The following is a 6,000-nucleotide window of genomic DNA, read 5'->3' as shown; positions in this document are numbered from 1 at the left end:
GTCCTGGTGAGGCCGTCATGGTGAGGCGGTCCTGGTGAGGCCGTCATGGTGAGGCGGTCCTGGTAAGGCCGTCATGGTGAGGCCGTCCTGGTGAGGCGGTGAGGCGGTGATGGCGGTGAAGCAGTGATGGCGGTGAGGTGGTGATGTTAACGTGGTGAGGCGGTGAGGCTAATCCTGGCCTTACTCTTGGCTTTCTGGTTGTGTGACCTTGCCTCGTGACTCAAGGTCTTCAGTGATTTTTTTACTCCCTATGAGGCCACCAAGTTTCCCTCACTTTCTAAAGATAAAATATCCAAGAAATTTTCCTGGAGGAACCCTTATAAAGAAACACGAGAGCCTTTGTTTAAATGCTAGATTTTATTGGAATCTTTATTTACTCGGAGTTCTTTGTTACACGAGCCCTTAAACACACTTACCTTAAAAAAAAAAAAAAAAGATACAGAACTCTTAAGGCTGTTGAGTTAACTGAAAGCAATTTTTCCAATAATATTTAATAGTCTTCATTTCTCTTGGAAGAGTCTCACTGTCACGAGCATTCTGGTAGCATTTCCCCCGTGGAAGCAAAGCCTTCCTGTGTTTTAATTCCCCAAGCGAGGTTGAGCTGCAGCGAGCATAAGTGAGCCACCAAGAAGCAGATGGCTTTAATTATCTACATAAAAAAGCTATTTATATTGGGAAGTTGAAAAAAAATTAGAAACAATACTCACGGTATAAACATATATTTTAATTAAATTAGAGCTTGAAAAGGAACGAGCAATTATTAAGTGTCAGTGAAAGTCGAGTTGACATTACAGGCTGGATGTGGGGGCCTGGTGTCTCTGGGCCAGGCCCAAGGAGCTGGAGTCACACATTGATTGTGTAATTGATCTCTTACAATAAATAGCGGGAGAGGCACTCTGATAGCGGTGCAAGCTCCCTCCCAGCATAATACACAATGGCGTCCTGTGTTTGGGCAGGAAGTAAGGGAACATACTGTACCCTCTGCAACACATCTGAACCTTAGGTCCAGGACATCGACACACCAGGCACAAAGACCAATCTGAATTCTATGTCTTACTCTGTCTTTACAGAGATTTTTTTTTTTAAATAAAGAGACTGCACATACTAAAACATAAACAAATCCTGGGTATGGAGCTGGCAGAATTAGCAATAAATATGCAGGCCAGGCTTACAATTAACCGTGATTTTGCCAGGGGGTCAAACTTAACTGGGTGTCTTGTATTAAGTCCAGCAGCCGTAACTAGATGCTCCACCTAGGTAATCAGCTTTCAGCCTTGGGAATTCAGGAGGGTGTTTAAATGGCTCTACAGCTCGGTGTGATGTGGACAGTGACAATACCCACTTACGGGTTGGCCTGGCAACTAAGCGAGTTATATACAGAGCACATGGAATTGTGCTTAGTATATTGTTAGTGTTGTGTTTGCTAAATATTGTTCCTGTCTAGAAGGAAAAAATTAGGTGGTCAAAAGAAACAACCTTGGAGCATGTGTAGAAAGATTTCTCTCTCACCAGGCTTAGTGGTGCACACCTTTAGTCCCAGAACTTGGGAAGCAGAAACAAGCCAGTTTCGCAGTTTTGAGACCAGCCTGGTCTGCATAGAGAATGCAGGCTACATAATGAGACCCTCTTTCAAAAAAAAAATTTTAACAGGGTCTTGTTATTTCTGTAAAATGTCTATAAATAATTACCTCAAATGCTCTCCCACCACCTCTGCATTCTTTCTGGACCACCACATGCTACGCGGACATTTCCTCGTGTCTCCTGCTCTTCACTGGCCTCTTCTCTACCAGCTGAAGTACTGATCTGAGAGGCTTGGCCTCACATCTCTCAGACTGCTCACGTAGTGTCCCGTCATGGCTCCTCTGAATAAGGCAATGTGTAGTCACATTTGCAGTAGAGGCATGAAAGGACAAAGCCAAGGGACCCAGGCGCGGGAGGTCAATGAGCCCAAACTCCTGTGCTCGTGACCAGCAGAATGATCAACAAGGAAATGCGTGAATCGAGCTGGTTGACCGCCTTCATTCACATTTTAAGAGGAAGACTGGGTTACCAGGAGACACTTTCAGCAATGTTTCCTAAAACTCTACATACCCACAGTCAGACTGAGTCTTCCAATCTCAGTTAACTCTTTCTAGAAACTTCGTTACCAAAATCCCCAGAAGTTTGTGTCCTAAGTCATTCTAGATCCTGACAAATTGATGAGTTAACCATCGCAGTGTGCTTCAGAGACCCTTAACTACATCTGCAAATCTCTAATCCCAAATGAGGTCCCTGTGGTGTGAGGTTTCTCAGGGACATGTCATCCATAAGGAGAAAGGGGCCTATCACTCAGTCCGCTGAAGAACAAAGAACAAATAATTGGTTCGTCAACACAGCCCAGCTTAGAATAAGCACAAAAGAGCATGCTCAGGACAACGACATAACCCAAACAAAACAGGAAGAAAAAGAACTTGGATTTGTGAATGGAGACCAACTCCTAAAAACATTAGACTGCTGTTTGAGAAGTTAAGGGGAATCAGAAATTATTAAAAGCACTACCACAAGTCCCTTGGTAACTACCGTTTCTAACCTTAAATAGTATCTTTTTTTTTTATCATTTTCAACAAGGGAACTAGAGCTGAACCCACCCAGGCTCACTGGCCAGCAGCTCTGAAGATAACTTGTCTCCCACCTCATAGCCCTGTTAAATGTGGATGCTGGAAACCAAACCTGGGTCCTTTGCAAGAGCAACAACTGCTCGTAGCCACCGAACCATCTCTCCAGCTTTCCCAGCAATACTTGTTCAATGTAGTTCTATTACCACAAAATCTGAAGTCACAAACATTTTCAAAGCTCCATAAAAATCCCTTATCCAGGTAGCAATCAGGTCAGAGCCTCCTTCACTTCTGAGGTCAGAGGTCAGACTCACTGAGCATAGTATGGCTATCCTCCCAAATACTCTTAACTACCTTGAGTGCTATGTCTGAGAAGAATAGAGACCTCACCAACTTCGAGGACTCCCAATATAAATGCATGCTGTGGCTGATACCTACTCACTGAACAAACAGGCAATAAACACGTATTAGGTGTTGTTGAGACTGTATGAAAATAAAATTTCTGATTGGCGTGGGCACACAGTCTATTCTTTCTAAGGGCTCTGCTTCCTCTTTTGAAATGGAGTATTAGCAGATGCTCTCAGGGTCTGCAGTTGTGGCTTGATCTCTTTCCCTCCTTCCCCTCCTTCCATGATGTCATTCGCTGTGCCTGCCTCCTCCTTCCATGACATCATTCACTCTGCCTGCCTCCATGGGTATGAAGAATGAAAGACTCCTGAGCTGGTGGCGGGCTCTGCACCCATCCCTGCTGCTTTTTAGACTCCTCATAATCTCCTGCAAACTCTAATACATACATGGGTACGTTCAAAAACCTGCACAAAATATTCCTAGGTTCTAAGAAGTCATAGGTAGTCAAACTATAGAGCTGATTAGGATCACAGGAAGTTATAGGTAGCCAAACTCTGCCATTCTTTTAAAATTTATTTTTTGTGTTTTTGAGACAGGGCTTCACTTTGTAACCCAGGCTGGCCTCACAATAAATACATATCCCAGATTGGTCTTGAATTCATAGAAATCCTCCTGCCCCAGCCTCTTGAGTGTTGAGATTTCAGACATGACTCTCTGTGCTTATCTTAATAGTTATTCTTTTATGGATGATTTTCTTATGAATGATGGTACTTTTGCAGCTAAAATAACACAGAACATAGAGTTTAGATTTCATTATGGATTTCTAGAATTGTACACATATATTTATGTCTGTCTGTCTATCTATCATCTATCTATCTATCTATCATCTATTATCTATCTATCATCTATCTATCTACACATATATACAAATATATATGCAGTTACTCATGTTACTCTGTGAGGCTGTTAATAACAAATGAAATATAATTTCTTAAATATTTGAATCACATTTTTTGTTTATTTTGTACTTGTGTGGGGTGCTGCACACATCTGAAGGTAAGGGAACAATCTGCATTCATCTGTTCCCTGCTTCTACTTTGTGAGTTGGTCACCAGGCTTGTGCCAGCACCTTTGCCTGTGCTCACTGAGCCATCCCTTTAGCTCATGAAATGTCTTATTAACTCCTGATGAGGAAGAGTACCAGGGGACAGAAAGAAGTCCTAGAAAACTTGGAGTTTCAAAAATAAAACAGAACCCAAATCAGTAACCAATCAACCAAATACCTCCATACCTTTTAATCAATGCTTCATTTTCGCAGCCTTTTCTACCAAGTTTTCCATAAGAACTGCTGTAAGTGTCCAAGTTGTTTGGGTCAAAGTTCATTTCTGCCCATATCTGTCCAGCTTCTTTAACAGGAAGCTCAGCTGTCACCATGACTGACTAGGAAGTGAAGCAAAGGGCCTAGGAAGGTAGTGCAGACCACTTTTGAGTTGCTAAGAGTTCATTTAAACCATGATTTTGATAGATGACTGCAGACTAACTTGTGAAAGTCAAACAAAGAATCACGATACTTTTTTTTAATAACCACCAAATCTGCATTGCAATGTATAAATACGCGTTTCATATGGTCTACCTTTAAATGGTATTCCAAACAGCACGGCCTTGTTACTTAAACTGAATCAACACAGCTGTCTTCTTGTTACTTCTTTGCATTTTTAGGAAAAGATACTTTTCTGAGTCAGAAGTTTTAGCCCTTGAAGGTTGTCTGACCAGACTGTAGGTATTTACTGTGAAAATTTTCATCATTCTATCTAACTGAACTCGCCAGACATCTGTAGAAGTTCACAGCTAGTCTCTTGGTACTATACAGTTAGGTGGGATTCAGCCGAATTATCCCACCCAGGTTTGCTGTAGGATGTCTCACTTTGAACGCCATAAGTTACTGGTTTGATTATTATTATTATTTTTATACGAAGCGGAAATGCTCAGCATAGTGAGCCATGTTGCAAGGCTCAGGAAGTGGGGAGTGGGTTGGGAGTTGGCTCAGCTGGTAAAGAGCTTGCTATACATTGAAGACATGAGCCTGGATCCCCAATATCCTTGTTAAATGCCAGGCATAGCATTGGGGCAAAGAGGCAGAGAGTTTACAGATAGCCTGGGCCTTTGAGCCAGATCCCGTTTCAAAAGTCAAAGAATGCACTAACAAATACTTTTAGAATATTATAGATACATATCAATAGCAGGTCGGTTCAATTACTTTCAGTCTATACAATGAAATGCTATAGAGACTTCAAAATAGCTAGTCTGTAAAAGCAGTTTAGGGGCTGAAAAGACAGCACAGAGGTTTAGAGAGCCATTTTATTTTTTAGTACTAGAAAGAGCACAGCTAAAATTCCAATTCTTACCCTTGTGGCAATAGGATTAGGATACATTTACACTTTCACATTTACAGTTCACACTTGTGACAACAGATCCCTTAGTCCCCAGACCTATGGATACCCCACTTTACACAGCAAAGACACTCCACAGCTATGGGAGCCAAGAGTCTTGAGATGAGGACTTTACAATCTGGGCAGGCCCTGTGTCGTCATGAGAATTCATTAAGACAGAATCCTGAGGTCACAGTCAATGAAGCAGACATGGTGGCCATGAGCCAGCGGGTGTAGTCAGCCTCTGGAATCTGAACCAGACACAGCACCAATTCCCTCTAAAACTTCCAGAAGAAGCGCAGGTTGGATTTGAATGCCATCACACCATTCATTGCTGAATTCACTTGCTAGGGAAGCCCAGGTTAATTCAGTACTAGACTGCATTATGACTTAGTGTCCAATATGCTGTCTCAAAACAAACACTGAAATTGTGACTCAGACAATTAGTCCATGGTCCTCAGAGAAAATCGTCTATGAGTCACAGATGACACTTGGTGACATTCAGTTTAATCAACCAATACCACATGGCAGCAGTTTCTCTCAGGAAAATATATCCCCAAAATGATCAAATAAAAGTTTAAAGTTAGATAAAGCTCAACAATTCTGTGGCCTCAGAAGTTCTCCCACCA

Source organism: Microtus ochrogaster (genome assembly GCF_000317375.1).
Source record: "Microtus ochrogaster isolate Prairie Vole_2 chromosome 14 unlocalized genomic scaffold, MicOch1.0 chr14_random_2, whole genome shotgun sequence".
NCBI classification, from domain to species: Eukaryota; Metazoa; Chordata; class Mammalia; order Rodentia; family Cricetidae; genus Microtus; species Microtus ochrogaster.
The sequence above is the reverse complement of the archived record's forward strand: the minus strand, read 5'-3'. Positions refer to the sequence as shown.